This window comes from Amphiura filiformis, chromosome 1 (genome assembly GCF_039555335.1).
Source record: "Amphiura filiformis chromosome 1, Afil_fr2py, whole genome shotgun sequence".
In the NCBI taxonomy this organism is placed as follows: domain Eukaryota; kingdom Metazoa; phylum Echinodermata; class Ophiuroidea; order Amphilepidida; family Amphiuridae; genus Amphiura; species Amphiura filiformis.
The window spans coordinates 32877407-32897552 of NC_092628.1; the positions used below are offsets into that span (position 1 = coordinate 32877407).

Sequence of the window (20146 nt, forward strand, 5' to 3'; positions counted from 1 at the left end):
TATAATATTTCTGCTGCCATGAAACCTCATTGCACCTTTAGAAACATGCTCCTGCAGTGACCTGCACCGCACCCTAAAGATAAAAGGGACCCGCTCAACACCACAGAGGTTGTTTATTCCATTCCATGCAAGAACTGTAATGAGACTGATGTCGGTGAGATGGGGAGAAAATTCGGCAAACATCTTGAAGAACATAGGGCAGCTAGGCGGATAAGGCATGTGTTAATGTTCGCACAAGAGCAAACAGAAAAGCTTCTAAATCAGTTATCAATAAATTGGCCATCACAGACCATGTTCTCGAAAAAGACCACATCATTGACTGGAGGCTAAGATTAGGAGGCTAAGATTTTGGGCAAGCTAGAGGCAGACAGTGATACAGATACAAAAGATGGATAAAAGAAGCAGTGAAAATCAGACAACAGGGCACCACCATGAACAGAGATGAGGGGCAGTACAACCTAACTCACATGTTTGACGATCTCCTGAAGAAGAAACCAACTGGCAACCGAGTTGTTAAGCAACAACGAGTTGTATGTAACAGAAGGTCATCACAACAACATCAGTGTTGTTAAAGAAATCAGATTTCAAAACTTCCACATTATTAAGTGCTGTTTTATTGGACTAGCACTCATGCCTTTGTTTTTGAAACTTGCAGGAGCTCTGTTACATGTAAATCACTCTCCTGAGTTTACTAAGGTGCTCAACAAGGAGCTCTGTATTAAAACATAGGGATTCAAGTAGTGAGGAGTTCAGTAAATCATACTCCTGAAATGTTGTTAAGGAGAACTGCTGAGCACTATGAAATTCGTCTCTACATTGTGCTGTATTCCTTCATCAATTCATACATGATTGTAAGTTTACTATAATTGTGGACAGAGATAAAAAAAGATTAGTTTGCGTCTGACATCATCTGTCAATCAAACCCAGCATTGTTTGTTTACAAGTGTTGTGATGATATCAGTTGCTGAACATGGCAATAAAACCGGGCACCTTATTGTTAATTTTGCACCTAAAAAATACGGTACATACCATCTCAAAAGTTAGATCAGGAAACTTCCTTTCGCTGAAGGCACCATGTCAACAATGCCTAGAAAAGTTGCTTTTTACTTGTAAAAGTACGTAATTTTTCGCCATGTTCTGCTTTTCCTTTTCTCCGATCGGCACCAGATAAATCGATCTTCCTTTTTACGTGCTATCAACCAATCAAGGATCATAGGAAATTTAAATGACACTTGACAGTGACGTCAGACGCAAACTAGTCTATTTATCTTTGTCTTTTATTATAAAAACATTCATTTTGTGTAAATTATTCTGGAGTGATCACAGTTGCTAAATTTGTAATACTGATCAACAAATGGTAGTGCTGGACTCACATGTTCAAGGAAATACAACACCGGAAGGGTGTCGATCACCATCAGTTTGCATACAATGACGAGTCAACGTTTGCCAATCCGGAGATCGTTTGATTTGTCAAGCGCTGGATTTTCCCAAATATTTAATGAGTGGCGCTGTTTTCTAAGTGGTCAGTCGTCAAAACAACTTTGATCAAGCAAGATCGCAGAATTTACAAGGACTCATAATATGGTCAGAATTTGTACTTCAGCGCCTGTATTTCTGGTTTAAAGAAAGCAAACCCTTCAGCTAAAGTAAGATGTACGCATAAATATTAGCCAAGCTCAATTTTAGCCAAATTGGACAATCTAAAAAATTGTTTTAATGCGTTTCAAAACTGACGATGCTGTGATGACCGAACGAACGTGTTTATATACGGTACTATACCATTCAGCAAATTTCTTCAGCGGTGTTCATCTGCTCTCTCTGGTTATCGCATAAAAGAACTAGGTCACACGTAAACAGCTAAACACGTTGCTACACAGTTCTTGACCAGCAAATGAGGTGCCGATGTGATGATGATGTGATTCAATCAGCCAATCAGAACCACACTTCTGTATGCCATAAACTGCGCCAAATTGGCAGACCGCTGAAGACAGCTGCTGAAAACTATTATAGCACCCTCTATCTTCTATCCACACAGTATTAAACTATAGGGTCGCATGTCAGAAGGTGGTCCATTTTGCGTTACAGGCCAAAATCTTACCAAAAAATTATTTTTGGATATTTTGGAGGTTTTGACCAGGGCTGTTTATTAATCAACATGACTTTTGAAGAAAAAATATGTTTCGTTTTTGCGAAAACGGACAGTTTCCGCCTAATTAATGTACAGGATTCAATGTAAATTTGAAAGTTTAAATGCATTTTTCTCCTTTTTGACTATTATCAGAGCAATTTACATTGCACATCATTGAAATAGAGTGTTTGGAATATTTTGTATCAGAATATGTTCCAAACATGATTATGAACATCTTGAGTCAATAAATGACTCTTTCAATAAAAGGCGTCTTGTATACAGGATGCGTAAAAAGTAATGTAAAATTAATTAATTATTTTTTGAATTTTTAAGGACAACTTGTTAACACTTCAACCTACTCAATTTTGAATGCAAATTTTGAATTTGTCAACAAATTTCACCCCAGAAAATGTATACTTTTAGCATAGTAGGGTAACTAATAAGCGTGCTATGGCAAAATGCTGTTTCTTCAAATTCGATATATTAGAAAACAATAGAATACATAAGGAATTACAAGTGCATTCCATGCAAATGACCGTACCACTTTACAAGTACTGATACTGAAAATGTTTAAATGTGTCAGAACAATACTCTGATGTGTTACTCCCAATTAAATTCTTAAAACAGCTCCTTATGATGTATTGTTTAAAAAGATATTCATTGCAAAACATGTCTGGGTATGACAAAAAACAATATTCCCATACCTGCCAACATTGAAAACCTAGAAAACAGAGTACATGGCGAACGTGGGCTTAAGCGCCACTGTAGTATCGCCTCTGACCGAGGGGTCCAGGTGCCCGCTTATCAAAGCCCCGGTGGGGGTTGAGGGGGCGAAGCCCCCCAAAGCTAGAGGGTTTCTACACTGTAAAAACCCTTATAAGCCCCTTCACATTAGTCACATTTTATAGAAAAACAACAAGGTGAAAATGAAGCCCTAGGCTTTTATACACTTTGAGGAGGGATTTATACTCCATATCTAGCAACAATTTCAACACATATTTGATGACTACAACCTTTGAAAAAATGTGAAAAAACATTCTGGGACCTGTTTTTATAAGTTTGAAAAATATGCTTCCTTCACACAGAAAATGTGCTTTTAAAGATGAAGTTTCCTATACTTTCGTACATAACGATCATTTGTTGAAGCGATTTTTTGGCTTTATAACAGGGCCTACGTGACTGATAGGACATTGATATGATGCACAATACAAAGGTGAAAATTTAAAAAAAAAATCCATTTTTTCTTAATTTTTACAAAATTTTTGGCAACTTGAGAACCTCTAGACCTATTCTGAAGGTTGCATTTGAGGAGGGATTTATACTCCTAAGCTGGCAACAATAGCAACACATATTTGATGACTGCAACCTTTGAAAAAATGTGAAAAAACATTCTGGGACTTGTTTTTACAAGTTTGAAAAATATGCTTCCTTCACATAGAAAATGTGCTTTTAAAAATGCAGTTTCCTATACTTTTGTACATAACGATCATTCGTTGAAGCGATTTTTTTTTTTTTAACAGGGCCTACGTGACTGATAGGACACTGATATGATGCACAATACAAAGTTAAAAATTCAGAAAAAAAAAAACATTTAACAAAAAACATGTCAAAGTTTTTGTTGACTTTGGAGAAACACTAGACGTATTCTGAAGTGCTAGGATCATTCACAGATGATTTGAAAAAAAAAAAAATGGAAAACATTACAAAAAAATTACAGTTTGTTATCTTTAATATGGAAACCACTAACTAATGTTTATCTCTTCATCTATCACAATATTATACATGCATTGGTTTTCCATGCATTTTATAATATGTGCTAGATGAAGAGGTAAACATTAGTTAGTGGTTTGCATAAAAAGATAACAAACTGTAATTTTTTTGTAATTTTTTCAATTTTTCAAATTAACTGTGAATGATCCTAGCACTTCAGAATAGGTCCAGTGGTTCTCAAAGTCGCCGAAAACTTTGGAAAAAAAATTTAAAAATTTTTTAATTTTTTTATTTTATTTTTTCCCCAGAAAATCGGAGTACTCCGATTTTCGGGGGTTTAAAACTCGAAATCGGAGTAACTCCGCGAAAATCGGAGTAGTTGGCAGGTATGTATTCCCATTCACTCAGCACACTCAACCTCCTCCTGACCCACCTGCTCCTGACCCACCTGCTCCTCCACCCCCGCAATTATGTAAACTGCTGCCATTTTTTTGTTTAAACTTCTGTTTCATTGACATTTTCCACAATTTTTACCCCATCCTTCAGCTTTAAAATGAGACCTCATCTAGCTCAATAGGACAAGGAGTTGTTGCAGTATAACATTTGTCATTCCGCCCCATTTAGAAAAATGTAACACCTCCACCTTTTTAGGGTACGAACTTGTGACATGCGACCACAGGTGTGGGCGACTAATTCACCAATAGTCGTTAGTCGCGACTATTACTGGTAGTCGCGACTACAACTATTGAAAATCAAAAGTCGACTAACACAACTATATTTTTATGTATTCATATGGTCATGTTTTTCATACTGGGACCCTAAAAAAGGTGGTGCTGTCACATTTTGCTAGATCATTTTGTCTTCTTATTCCTATGTTTTTGCTAAAATTCATCATGAACAAATGGTTTTGGTCTTATTTTGAAGATAAATTATTAATCTAATGAATTAATAACAAATACAATTAAATAAATGTATTAATTAATTACTACAGCTTAATTAAGTTAATTAGTCAGGGTGGTGCCGGAAGTGGAGGAGCCGAGGCGGAGGAGCTCTATGTAAATCCAATGGGAAGTTGGTGTGCATTAATAAAATTCATGCACTTTGGTGCCTAGTAGAAGTAAAAATGCAGTTTCATAGTTTTATCTTATTTTTTTAACTTTCAAACTATAATTGCTCAATAGTTAATCTTAATAAACTTTAGTAATTAAGGATTTAACGAGCTTTTAATTAATGCTGTGGAATATGTGTGTCATGCAATTCAATAGAATTCAGGATATAGGATAGGTTTTCATAAATAGATGGACTTTTAAATTGTTTTAACTTTGAAATATCTATAAATATGTCTTCTCAAAGGAGATTATTCCAGTCAAAGGATTAATCTGATGACATATTGATCTCTGGTTATTGTTAAATAGTTTGTTGATGTAGGCTTTAGAATTATGCATGTATATGCCTATGTACCATTGTTACAAATTACTTTATATTGATTTTTGGAACACCCTTTATGGGAATTAAATATTTAAATGTGATATTATAGCAATTCTTTAAACTATTTTGAATATATTTTCCAAATTCAAAGTGCATTTGATTACAAATGCTACAATTAATGACCCTTTTACATTAAATTAAGCAATTTAAATACAACTGTTTTAATACCTTGTATAACACAATGGGCTTAACAAATATGGTGCAAACTATATATTTAATGAAAGGGCTAATTGCATACATTCCAAATATCAAGTTCATTTTCCAATTTAATATACTATGTAGAAATATTGGAGTGGTAAAGAAATGTAATTTTTTTGGTACTTTTCATTGGAATCACCCTGTATATTTTTTGGCACACCCTGTATATCCATTCAAACTTTACAGATTTGTAATCCTGACAATATATGCTTTCTACAAATGTATAACTTTACATAGTTTAGGTGAAAACTTTTTGAAATATAATCAGAAATACAAAAAAGGAGTTGATTTTTGACAAATTGCAAGATGTGACACAATTGGGTCCCACCTCAAAAAACATGACCATATCCAGCTGCACCGAAACCAACCAAATACGAAATACTAACATAAACTGGGAAAATGTGACAAAAACGTTACTCATTTACCAACAAATGACCATAAAGCATGAAACTTCATAAATCATCATGGTGTTTTTAACTTTTTATTGTAAATTTGCACTGATCTTTACCCTATTTTTCGGTCCAATTTTGACCACAGATAGTCACGACTTAAAGGGGCATTTCTTGAGATTTTTACACCACTGGATACCTCTGGCTACATAATGTTATGTACCGTACCAAATATTTCTTGCAGATTAATTCGTTTAGCAAAAATATCGCCAAATTTGAATTTCGTTCTGGTGCACCAGAACGAAATTACAACTCATTGTCTATGGAGCAGTGTACATGTAATACACATAATCATGCATAACTCGCAAAAGCATAAAATCGGAATCAACTGAAATTTTGGAAATAAGCTTTTTCGTGGATATCTACTGAAAAATGTCATAAAAGAGGATGCTATAGTAAGAATTCCAATTGAATGAACGTAGCTTTTAACAGCTGCACTCGATCCAACCGCGATCGTATATTGCGTTACGTATTTCAAACTACAAAGCGAACGCACGACCTTGGATACAATGCTATCCAATCACGAGTGCGTTGGCATGCCATGGTTGGATTCACTTCCGTGTTACTCACGCACAGTCGTACATCACGCAGTGTACGCAAAAATTTGTCCCGCTATTGAAAGCTGCGTTCATTCAATTGGAATTCCCACTACTATAGGATCACGAAATCCTCCTTCAGTCGTAATCGTGACTAATAATAATAATGAGGCGTTTGTATAGCGCAGAAATACCTTTAAAAAGGCCTCTAAGCGCTTTACATAAATATGCAACCAATACACAAAATTAAAAGTTATAAAAAACAATGATAAAACCGCATTAAATATACAAAGTTCAGAGAGTGAAAGCAGCACTCATAAACATGACCATACGATAAAACGTGATTTAACAAGCTAACATATTATACATGTAGGTCCAAAACATACAATATACATATGACTTAAAAACAACATAAGCAATCTGAAAAGAAAAATTGCACAAAATTGATTCATGCATGGCATCCAGGCAGCAGACGAGTTGGAGAGAGCAAAAACAGACCATCACCTCCGTGGAACGGACAAGCCGAACGGATGGAAAAAACCGACAGAGGTGAGAAAACTAAAACGTCTGCCTAACTGGATACCACGCACAACATAGCAGCAAAACACAAATAATTTAAACTGTTGGATTGATAAAAGATGAGTTTTAACAGTTTCTTGAAGGTGGCAAGTGACGCGCATTCCTAATCTGCTGAGGTAACCCATTCCACAACTTAGGTGAAGAAACTGAGAAGGCACGTTCTCCGTACGTTGATGTTGCTACAGTCCGTGGTACTTCAAGGAGAGAAAGCGACGACGACCGAAGGGAGCGGCTCGGTTTGTAGGTGTTAAGAAGTTCTTTCAGTCCATTCAGTGATTTGTATGTGATCATGAGGATTTTGAAGACAATTCGATCTTTCACAGGAAGCCAGTGCAGCTCATTTCGGCGTAAATCGTTGATATTAACGCGATGGCCACTGACTCCTAAAACAAGTCGCACGGCACTGTTTTGTACCCGTTGAAGCTTAGAAATTGCAGAACTTGTTAGACCAAAGAGCAGACTATTGTTAGCATCAAGTCTGGATGTCACAAATGCATGCACTAAACGTTCTGCTGTAGGACCGGTCGATGTATTTCCGAATCGGCCAATTTTGGAGATAGCCAGACACGCATGCGCGACATACATTGTTCACTTGAGGTATGAGCGTCATGTACTGGTCAAATAGGACTCCAAGGTTGCGCACTTCTGAAGCAATGTCAACTTCTGAGTCGCCAACTTTGATGGTAGAAATTGGTGTCGGATTCCTGCTAAATCGCGAAGATAAATGCAACACCTCAGTCTTTGAATCGTTCAGAAGCAATCTATTTTCTGCAGTCCATGCTTTCACGCCTCGAACGCAGTCTTCATGGCGTTGAAGTTGGTCGTCGCTACTAGGATCCAATACAAGATACAACTGTGTATCGTCGTCGCGTGAGATCATAGTTTCAACACCATATGACTTAATCAAGTCTTTAAGCGTGGCAGCATAAACTGTAAACATGAATGGTCCAGCGACAGATCATTGAGGTACGGAGCAGTTCATGGAGTGTGTCGCAGATACACTGTCGCCAATAACAACTGATTGTTGGCGATTACAAAGGTAGCTAGTACACCAGGCAAGCGCTTTTCCGTGGACTCCGTAACGATCTCTCAGCCGCCAGTAATATCTGATGGTCGACTGTATCAAAAGCGGCCGAGAGATCGAGTAGAACAAGCACAACATCAGAACGCTGGTCAACAGCACGCAATATATCGTTCTGTACTCGCACTAGAGCAGTCTCCGTGCTGAAATGCCAGCAAGACTTCAGTCTTTATCATAAACATCAGGGCATAGGAAAAATATTTCCTGTCTGGGAACTAACACTATGTTGCTTTAAATTTTCTGTGAAATTCGCGAGCGCCTTTTCGCTCGCCCTTAACGGTTGGGGTCCAGGGGCTCAAAAAGCCTAATAAACTCATGGATTTTAGACTTTTTAAAGTAAGCAGGGGTCGAGCCCAGGCGATTTTAGCAGATTTAGCACCCCAAAAGAGGCCATTTGTGACATAATAAATGCATATATCTATGTTAAAGTAATTCTTGGCCTGTTTCAGACGTTTTTGAAAAAAATGCTTCCTTCAACCTAAAAAAGTGGTTTTAAATGTTCAGTTTCCTATAGGGGCCTACTTTTGTACATGAGAGACATTCTTCAAAGTTTATTCTTTGCCTAATAACATGGCCTACATGGCTAATATTAATATATTTAATGCACAATATAAAAACGATGATTCATAAAATTTTTGACACCCCCCTCTTCGGGTATGTGGGAGGGGCCCCCATGCGGGGGGGGGTACTAATGTGCATGAAGAATGCATTGTATGATAAGAGTAATGTTTAAAATACGCTACATTTTATGCTCTACAATACAACAATGAACAAGAGTTGCGTGTTGGACTTCCTCATCTTCAGAATTATCTTGTGGGATTCATTTCCGACATGGTCAAGTAATTATAGCATAAATTTTAATAACATGTTTTTCCTGGCCTTACACAAACTCTAACCCATCTCACAAACCTTACTATAAATATACACACCCAACCAAGCCTAACACCCTTGCCCAACCCCCAAAAGAGAATAGGGGTGAAATTGATTTCACCCCAAAATCGGACCTACATGTATAGCATGTTTAGTATTATTAAATGCATGAATATATAAAGTGTCAATTACTTTATTTAGCCTCATCTCATCAAAATAGCTATTTTTATGGCTTATTATATAAAGGAGAAAGCTTTCACATAATTTTGGAAATAAAAAAAAAATCTAAAATTCTGAAAATCTGAAAATACAAAACAAATACATTAAAGTGCATAAGCTTTTTTCTTCTGGATAAGAATTTTTTTCTTGCATGCAACAGCTTTTTCTTGCAGGTTAGAAATTTGATAAATAGGTCCATGCATGCATTTTGTATATGATGACCTATTTATCAAATTTCTACCCTGCAATAAAAAGGCTGTTGCATGTAAGAAAAAAAGTTCTTACCCAGAAGAAAAAAGCTTTTGCACTTAAATGTATTTTTTTTATTTCCAGAATTTTAGAAATTTTTCAAATTTCCAAAATTATGTGAAAGGTTTCTGATTCTCTTTTATTTTGTTAGCAATAAAAATAACAATTTCCATGAAAATTGAAATGAGGCAAATTTAAAGTAATTAAAACGTCATAAACACATTCATGCAATGCATTTAAAAACATTAAATATAGGTCAGATTTTCTGTCATTTTCAGGTGAAATCAATTTCTACCCTAATTCCCTTTTGGGTGTAAGGGCAAGGGTTTTGGGTTATGTTAAAGGTTAGTTGGGCTTGGGTGTTTTGAATACATGCAGTAAGGTTTGTAGGAAAACATTTCAAAAAAACTTATTTAAAAAAAAAAAAAAAAAAAAAAAAAAAAAAAAATCGATTTTTTTTTTTTTTTTTTCCAATTTTTTTTTCTGTGACCTCCAATTTTTTTTCTGGGAACGGCGCGGCCGCGTTACCGCGGATTTCGAGGGCCTGATAAACATAACATTTGACATCTACGGACCAGTTACTGGAACTAGACTATTTGCTGCCTACTAATCAACTAGGAAAAAAGTGATTGTCGTCCAACTCTATAATCATGACAATGCTATAATATTTAGTATATTAAGGGGGTACTACACCCCCTGGCCAATTTTGTGCCTATTTTTGCATTTTTCTCAAAAATTACAGCGCATTGGTGACAAGTAAGATATGTATATTATAGGAGCAAGGACTACAACTACTGCACTGAAAATTCAGCAACTCAAGGCAAGTAGTTATTGATTTATTGATCAAATATTGGTTTTCCCTCATTTTTTTTGCAACTCCACAACTGTTGTCTGTGAGCTGTGCTGAAATAAAATTTCCAGTGCAGTAGTAGTTGTAGTCCTTGCCCCTATAATATACATATCTTACTTGTCACCAAGCTATAATTTTTGAGAAAAATAGGCACAAAATTGGGCAGGGGTGTAGTACCCCCTTAACTATATTTGTGTCGTCGAGGATAGTCATGATTAGACACATTTAATTTGATTTCTCTAATCTAGTACTGACTAGTCTATGTCACGTCAAATGGCAGATCTAGCCTAGACTTGCTTGCCAGTCCTATATACGCCGTACCTATGTATATTAAGGACTGGCTTACGCCATTTTGGATGTCAATGGGAAATACACACTTAACGATTTGCGCCGGTTAGAAACTTGAAAAAAAATCTTTAAAATGTTATCAATGTATAATGTGGTACCAACCTTATTGTGCTTGCTAATTTATGATTCGGTTGAAACAAAATTAAGGATCGAATGCATTTTAGTGTCCAAAAGGCAAAATTATCGTCAAAGTTCTGCGAAATCGTCACCCTTGCGAAGGGTTCAGAATTCGAACCGAAGCGAAAATATCCGATCTTTGCGATCAAAAACACAAAATTACAACTTTAATTAAACATACTATTGGCAAAAGACATTATTACCAAACAATATAGAATAGAAAATTTGACATCATTTTCTCAAAATATTGAAGAAATTTGCTCACTAGACATCGAAAAAGTACGCAATCCAATTCCCGTTCAAACGCGTGAGAAACTGAAAGTGCATAATCCCGACTAATCTAGCCAGACAGAGGACTAAAAAGAATTTAACATTATCAAATAAATAATTGAATAATGAAATGACCATCAGAAATGACAGAAGTAAAAAGTGTCAAAATCTTGAAAATCACAAAGACTTTAAAAATACCTGTCCACCTGCTGTCAAGTTATAAATGGCATGCATTTTCACCATACATTGAACATTCATCAATGCATCAATGGTTTGACTTGTGTATGAATCTGTATGTGAAGAAATGTAAACACGGACTCCTGAAGACGGATCATTTTCACACTTTCCTGCTTTAATTACGACCTTTATAATGAGTACACCGATAGATAACATATCACACTTACCTTATTTCGATAGATTTGGCGCAAAATTGTCTGAACTCATAGTGTCTTGGAGTACTTTTCAATGAAATTTTCGTTTGTATTTCATTGATATTGGGCGTACGCGATCGTCATGTAGGACTGGATGGCTTGCGTTTCAGATGACACTCATTACGTGGCTGTCAATTGAATAAATAATAAACTGGGAATCACTACCGTCGTAATTGCTAGTCTCTTTTACAAGCAATGTAAACATTGATGAAAATGGCCAGCATAGCGCAATATTACAGTTATAATCTTGAAAGTAGTCATGTTTAAGAGGGTAAAAATACAACGTACGTATAATTATTTTTATTTTCTTCTCGAGCATAACCAATTCCTCGATAGTATAGTGGAGAGTATCCCCGCCTGTCACGCGGGAGACCGGGGTTCAATTCCCCGTCGGGGAGGTTAATCTTTTGGTACTTTTTTTTAATTTATCTTTTTGCATCATACAGAGTATTTCAAAATAACGAAAAGTTATGCATTTTTCTTTTCATTTTTTTAGAAAGAGTTGTACTATGACCATAAAATAAATTATATAAAATAGGGCAAAAGGATTTTAGGCCAAAGAAAAAATAAACATGTTTCACGTCCCCTCCCGCTTCCTTTTTTGAGGTTTCCTCAAATATATATTTATTTTTTGAAATTCAGTTATAACTTTTCAAAAAATATGTCTAGGAAGTTGGGATGCATTCTATAGCCTTGTTAAGATACAAGAAACACTTTAGGAAGGTTTTGTGATCATTAGAGGGGGTGTAACTCTCAGAACAACAAATAAAAAATGGCCTCCTCCTTTTTCCAGGCATTATTGTATACGCTAAAACAGCTCTAAGTATGGGTATTTACACCAATTTTGCGATAAAAATAGAAAATAAAAAGCCCCTCTTCCTCCTTTTTTTTCGAAAACCCGGACGTGAAACATGTTTTATTTTTTACTTGGCCTTATCATTTTTATGTTATCGGGCATGCGGGGAGGAGGTCGCGGTGGTGGCGGGGGGGGTGGACACTGGACTTTGGAAGTGACGGGGACGTGCAGATAGTTCGAAACTAGGGGTCTTTCGGTGGGAAAAAATTGAAATTATTTGATGTGAAAAATTACATACTAGGCCTACAACGACAACTGGCCGATTCCACTATCAAAAAAAAAAAAAAAAAAAAAATCAGGTTTGAAAAAAATTAACCAATTTCATATTATAAGATCGTACATTATCATGACTAGGTATTGTTGGTCGAAGCAGCCAAACAATCGATCTTCATTATCTCATTATATTGATAACACTTTTATGGTTTGTAAAAGTTCATTCTACAATAGGCCTATTTAATATAACTTTGAAAACTTGATTGATTTATTGTTGTTAATGAGTTATGTACGTTTTCGCGTCTGGTCCCACGGGACCTGACGCTGATATAGTGTTGGAATTAAATCCCCAGTGAGTTCCAGTGACACATTCTAGAAGTTAACTGTTGTAACTCAGCTGAAGATATGCATACAGTGATCATTGACATACTGAGACAGAGACTGCAGCATGTCGTACCTGGCCTCGGCCGATGTCAGTGAACTTTCTCCATCCCACACATGCATATGAGCTTAAGAGCTCATATTACCATTAATAGACTAGCGATAAGAAACTAGGCCAAAAAAAAATTGTGTGTGTTGCCCTCTTTTGTGACAGGGATTGGTTAAATATATTAACCCTTAATAAATGGAGAAAGAAGAGTTTTCAGTTAAATAAATAAATAAATAAATAAATAAATTTAATTAATTAATTAATTAATTAACTAATTAATTACTTGTCATACAAGGTCAGAGTCATCAATCAGAGGTCATCCTTGGTCAAAGGTCATATGGGGTCAATGGTGTCAATAGTATCTATCAAATTAGAGAAAACACCTGTCGCTGCTCCACCAGCATATTACTATTCAAACAGTTTACTAAACTATTCAAACCATCAGTTAGACAAATACAATTTGCACATTTCACTTAAGTCTTTTTTTATAATTGTTCAGACATAACTCAAGTGCATCTTATATCTCCAATACCACTATAATTGTCAAGATGTCAAAACTTTCTTATCATTTTTATATTTAATTACCACCAACTACATTTATTTTTATATGTCGACTAATACAACGCCATGAGAGTATATAATTATACTAGTATTTGATTCCTGATTCTTCAAGTCTGTTTCCATGCCCACAACGCACCCAATCTTCTCTCTGGACCAGACGCATCCCTTTTTAAAGGGGTTTTTATTACAAGAGTGTTGTTCAGCCGGGTGTTCAGCCCTATATATAGGCCCTATCATAACTTAAATAAAAGGGCATTTTGTGATCCACAGCATCACCGCCCCCCCCCCCCTCACTTTTCTCCAAAAAAAGTTGAGATTTTTTAATCACTGGAAACCTCAGGCTACATAAATTTCTTGCAGATTAAGGGATGGGGTATGAACGTTTGGACAGTATTTATTGTGGGACATTAGCAACATCAGACATCGAATTGCATTCTGAATACGAAGAATGTCCTTCTGATATCAAATAATTTGAAATTTGAAATTTTTTGAAATTCGCAAGTATACACATTTTATGGCAAATGATTAAAAATTGATATTTTTGATATTTAACAGTACTCGAAATAAACTTTATAAATCTGATTATATGTACTTAAAGTGTATGTAGGTGGGATGAAAAGCCGACGATCAATTGAAAATTTTGACCTTTCGTATTGAAGATATGGATTTTCCCCAAAAACACCAAACAAAAATTAGGTCTTTTTGGGAAAAAATCCATATCTTCAATATGAAAGGTCAAAATTTTCAATAGATCATCGGCTTTTCCTCCCAGCTACACTTTAAGAATATTTCATTAGATTTATAAAATTTACTCAAGTTCGAGGACGTTATATCTCAAATATGTGAAAAATATCAAATTTTAATAATTTGTCATAAAATTTGTATTATTATTATATCGTGAATTTCAAAAAATGAAAATTATTTGATATCAGAAAGACATTCTTCGTATTCAGAATGAAATTCGATATGTCTGATGTGCTCTCGATCTCATGTCCCACAAAAATACTGTCGAAACGGCCTTTAAAGCCAAAATGTGTATTTTGCTCTACATCAATTCCCTCAAATTTTTCGAATTTAGTTCAACTTTTTGCACACGTGCCTGTTTTGTCGATACGGTTGTAAATTCAATATGAACTATGACAAAGAAAGCGCTCAAAAGTACAAATTGATTTGGAATCATTGAATCAGTGCAGTGGCGTACCGTATTTAAACTGTAGCATATTATCGCTATACGCTGGCGAAGTTACGTATAAATCGGATTAACTACCATAGCAATAGACGAATCCAACGAGCCAAGTCATGGACAGGATTTGGTCGGCCATGACGGGTCCCCGCATGGTCCAAACTGGTGTAGTGACTGCCCAATTGGGTGGATTAAAGCCGCTTGAAATTCGATGTTAGATTCTTTTGTGTTGAACACTGTCATTATTCTTTTGTCTACGTGTAACACAGGTGATAGAATGCAGTTTAAAATACCCTCCAAGACCGAATCATTTCACATTTTAGGTGAGATGGAGCCGACGGGGACCCAACTTTGGCAGCCATTAAGGTGTAGGAATGCGTGAAATTGGATTCGTCTATAGGTGAAAACAATAATATATCGCGCTTCACTATACAAGCAGGTTGAACTCATCACCTGTGGATGTCTGCAATCGTAGATTGCACATCCACAGGTGATGTCTGCAATCAAAGAGCTTTTAAATAGAAATAGAGTCGCAATAGATTATATAATCTTTTGTTCGTTTGATGCCGATTAGAAGTTGCGACAGGCTATTCATAAAAGTGGTACCATTGTTTCGAATAAAGGGGTTCCGCCATTAAATTGGTCACTGATCCGGCATCATATTAACGATCTACAAAACAGGCGAGTATCAATAAGTGACCACACTACAGTCATGTGTAAGGGCAGTCATGTGTAAAGTGGTACCATTGTACTCACGTATCCCAAATGTGTGCTTGTGTGGGTCTGAAGTCTATAAGGAGGCTTTAGCTGTCGATGCAATCATCTTAAGCACCCACCTGACGTTAGGCGTTTCATTTAAATAAATTGAATGCTCTTGCTGATCGATTACACATTAGAATGTATGAAGGCTGCCATGTCCAGTCCATATATCTATATCACACTATAATGGTAATCGCTAAGTATCCCGGGGTAAGTATAAGTATAGGCCTATAAAGGTTGTTTTTAAGAAATTTCCATTTAATTTTATTTTAAGAAGGATATAGAAATAGTGGCGTACCCAAAGAGGGGAGGGGGTTGGGGCAGATTCACCTCTGTGAGAAGTCTTGGGAGGGAAGAGGGGAGGAGGGGATATGGAGAATGAGAGTAGATAAATAGAAATATAAGGAAAATGATGGGAATGAGAGAGGGAGGGTGAGAGGGGACAATGAGAGCGAGGGAGTGATAAAGTGTAGGCCTAGGAAAGAATAAGTACAGAGAAGAAAAGAAAGGAATGATGAATACATTTAATAATAATTAGTAGGCCTATGTAATAACTAAACACATAACAGCACTGGGCAGCCATTCGATGATGTCAATGCCTTTATTCGTTACGTAATTAAAACGCCCAGTCAGATGTATTTCACACCTACCAAACACAACTCACCCAATTTCGCAAACTGGACGTTGAATGTACACTCTCATGAATATTGATTGGCAACATTTTCCAATATGTCAGCGCTCTAATCGGAAACAATAGAACAATATACCCTGCAGAGCGTTGTCTGCAATCGTAGATTGAATACAACAACGCTCTGCAGGGTCTATTGTTCTATTGTTTCCGATTAGAGCGCTGACATATTGGAAAATGTTGCCAATCAATATTCATGAGAACCCCTTGTTCGAAACAATGGTACCACTTTTATGAATCGCCTGTCGCAAACTCTAATCGGCATCAAAGGAACAAAGCATTACATAATCTATTGCTACACCGTTAGAACACTGTTTAAAATTTTGCTGTTTAAAAGAATGTTGTTCAGAAAAGTAAACAGAGTTGTTCAAAATCAAAAAATTGGAGCTTGATTGTTTTAAACAACAACAAATGAAAAGGCAAAATAATCAATTTAAACAGAGTTATATAAAAAATGCTAATTTACCGCCAAATCGGCATTTTAAACATCGAGTTGTTTAATATTATTTGCATAATCCAAGATGGCCGTTTTGACAAGCATGCATGTGTGGAGAGAAGCGAAGGAATTTTATTGAACTTTATACAGCAAGTGTACAAGTTTTAGGCCTGTATCGCTCTCTATTTATGTAAATGTTTGCTGTGCACAAACTGGAAGCAATTTTGTGATCCACATGTGGTTAAAAAAATTGATACTATGCCTGTAAGCTTACTGTGTTGTAAGATACAGTATGCTTGTACAGGTAAATAAGCTTATAGTTAACATCAGCAATATTATGCTCAGTTTGTTTACCACACAGATCACAAAATCACATTCAGTTTTAGCAGCAGCATGTATACATAGAATAGCGAACGATTTCAATGTAAAACGTGTACACATACAAGTAAAATGTTTGATAAAACGTAAACAACATTCAGTGAATAAAAACATATTTTTAAACAACCTTCTTTAAACAACCGTTTACAATTTAAACACTGTTGTTTAATCTAAACTTACACAAACTAAGTTGTTTAATTATACCACTAAACAACAGTTGTTTAAATCTTGGTCAACATTTTAAACAACAAACTGTTTAATAATTAAACAATTTTGAGTTGTTTAATTTTTAAACAACTATTGAGCGATTCACCTGGTAACTTGTGGTTGTTTAAAATTTTAAACAACTTGTTTAATTTTATTATAACAGTGTACTCGATGACTATCGGAAAGCTCTTTGGAACAACGCTCTGCATGGTCTTTTGTTCTATTGTTTCCGATTAGAGCGCTGACATATTGGAAAATGTTGCCAATCAATATTCATGAGAGTGCCTCATTTCAAATATATAGTTTTAGTTTTGGTTTTGGTTTTTGTCACGTGGTTTCCTATTGTCCTGCCTAACCACTTGAATCACAAGATATCGAACTCTTTGTTTCTACCTTTTGTTTAAAACTAAACATTTGTGACAGGTAGTTTCGGTTTTGGTTTCAGTTTCTTATAAGTGGTGTGACGAATAAAATTACAGGATTTTCGAGTTACCTGATCTAAGTATACAAAAGAAATGTTTAAATTTCGCAGTGCAATATTCACGAGCAGAGAAGTCGAACAAAACAGTCTACATTTGAAAGCATTGATTTAGTTTGAAAGCATTGGCTTGAGACTACGAAATAGCCTAAGCTGATTTCACTGTGAAAATATACACTGAAAACATTATTTCGTAAGTTCTACTAAATAAAAGTTAGTAAAAACGATGTCTCGTTCTACTAATTAGTGATTTGTAAGGCATGTTTAGCGATGCTATTATATTGGTTGGGTATGCCGAACAAGTCTGCTTTACCAATGAAACTGTTCGTACGGCATCGCTGTCCACCTTGACGCATAAACTGCATGTGTGACTGCCAATAAATATTATGATAACGATCGGCGAGATGATACACAATTCTGATAGGCAATTTTCTTTTGCCTCATTTGTTTGGCTCGAAATTAAAAGGGGACAATGCAATGTGATCAGTAACTCTCATCTCAGTCATTATTCTTTATGCAAATCACACATTGCAAGTTGTCAGACTACCATGTAGTTAACAGATGGCGCTATAACCGTAACCGCAACTTCATAAACAACTTTGCTGCATTGATCATAGGCCTACTTACTTAGGGGTGTGCAATGTGTACCCCCGGTTGATGGTGTGCCAAAAATCGCTTGCCCCCCTGGCCGTGCCAAAAAAATTTGCCCCCTTTTAATGTGCCCCAAAACAAAATTGATACCAGTTGACATAATCAGGTCCACTCCTTAGAATGAGGACCGATACCCGGTACAATGGTGATACGATACATTAATCACTAGAAATATGAGTCCATTCTGTGGAAGCACCTGGATCTCCTGCCCATAAGGCCGTATAAAATTAATGTTTTGGTACTCGTCCAGAGGATTTTCATGAATTGATGAGGGAGGGAGGTGTTTTTTTTGTTTTTGTTTTTTTTTTTCAATGTAAAATTAGCATTGTCAGTAGTTTTCGGTTTTCTCCAACAGTGCTCGAGGAAACGATGAGGCCCTTTTTTTTTTTTTTTCAAATGTGAGATTCTGAGGGATAAACCCCCTAGAGATACCAGAGTATCTGACAAATCCCAGAAATTGAGGAGGGAGGGGACGAGAACCAAAATATTAATTTTACACGGCCTAAGAAGAACATCACTCGGTCACCATAGCCCGAGGTCTTCATCGCTGTTTTCTGAGATTCAGAGAGAGTCTTGATAACAGTTCATTTGCCAAATGAAAGTACAATCATAGCGGTATATATCATACAATTTTGATAGCAAATTTGTTTAATTGTAAGTTTGTTTTATAACATCTACTATATATGGATTATGTGCAGTGCAATAACTTTTGTTGTTATAATATTTATAGTGTATTTAAGGGATCTAAAATGAGCGTTTATTGCGTTTCGACAGTATTTTTTGTGGGACATGAGAGCACCTCAGACCTATCGAATTGCATTCTGAATACGAATCATGTCTTTCTGATATCACATAATTTTCATTTTTGAAAATCACAATATAATACAAATTTTATGACAAATTATAAAAATTTGATATTTTTCAAATTTTGATATATAACAGTCCTCGAAGTAAATTATATAAATCTAATGACATATTCTTAAAGTGTATGTAGCAGGGAGGAAAAGCCGACGGTCAATTGAAAATTTTGACCTTTCATATTGAAGATATGGATTTTTTTCCCAAAAAGACCTAATTTTTTGGGTGTTTTTGGGAAAAAATCCATATCTTCAATACGAAAGGTCAAAATTTTCAATTGATCGTCGGCTTTTCATCCCACCTACATACACTTTTAAGTATAAATCATCAGATTTATAAAGTTTACTTCAAGTACTGTTAAATATCAAAATATCAATTTTAATGATTTGCCATAAAATGTGTATTACATTGCGAATTTCAAAAATCAAAATTATTTGATATCAGAATGACATTCTTCGTATTCAGAATGCAATTCGATATGTCTGATGTGCTCTAATGTCCCACAATAAATACTGTCCAAACGTTCATACCCCAGCCCTTAATGTGAATAAAAGGCATTTTGCCTGACATACTATGTCAAAAGATAAAAAAAAATGAGGCAAACCATCAAGTGAAGAAGGATGGTGGTAGGAATGGGGCTGTTCTCGAATTGTGTCCTGTACCCTTTTCTCAGTTTGTCAAGCTGACCGTTACCGACAGAGGTCAGTTAACTAAATCAACCATATTATGGTCCAGCTATGGCCTCTAGTTAGTGAAACCTATTTTAGAATTTTAAATCCTACCTTCATTGTCAGGTTTGGTGGTGATCAATGCTGGTGAGCCATTTTGTTGACATAGAAGGATACAAGAAAAATTGCGACGGGTGCATTAGGTTCAAGAGTGAGATAGAAAGAAGTAGTCCTATTTCAAGTACCTTGTTCTACGA

General features: G+C 35.8%; 1 protein-coding gene and 1 non-coding gene across 2 annotated transcripts in view; one reads left to right on the forward strand and one right to left on the reverse strand.

The window, feature by feature from the left end:
* The window catches only part of LOC140145527 (BTB/POZ domain-containing protein 7-like), a 106514-nt gene extending 94912 nt beyond the window's left edge, over positions 1-11602 (reverse strand). The window contains 1 exon segment of the mRNA XM_072167263.1: positions 11497-11602. The gene's annotated coding sequence lies outside the window, so the exon portion shown is untranslated.
* A 247-nt stretch (positions 11603-11849) lies between these two features.
* Trnad-guc (transfer RNA aspartic acid (anticodon GUC)) lies at positions 11850-11921 on the forward strand. The gene has a single exon. It is a non-coding gene; the product is annotated as a tRNA-Asp (tRNA).
* The last annotated feature ends 8225 nt before the right edge of the window (positions 11922-20146 follow it).